The following is a 265-nucleotide window of genomic DNA, read 5'->3' on the forward strand; positions in this document are numbered from 1 at the left end:
CTACCCCCCGCCTCCCCTCCGCTGCCCTTTGTCAGGCGGACCAAGTGGTCACTCCGACCCTGCACTGTCCCTCCCGGCTGGCCTCGCGGTCCCAGATTGGAGAGGTGGGCGGTCAGCGGACCACCCCTTCCCCAAACGCGCACAGAGGCGCGCACACTCACGCCCCGAGACCCACACGGGACTGATGGGTGGTACACGGACCAGAACCGAGGCCTTTGCCGCCACCCTGCGAGCCGCAGTGGGGCCCCGTCCTCCCCGGGCCCCG

The sequence above is a fragment of the Myotis brandtii genome, unplaced genomic scaffold (genome assembly GCF_000412655.1).
Source record: "Myotis brandtii unplaced genomic scaffold, ASM41265v1 scaffold1166, whole genome shotgun sequence".
Taxonomy (NCBI): Eukaryota; Metazoa; Chordata; class Mammalia; order Chiroptera; family Vespertilionidae; genus Myotis; species Myotis brandtii.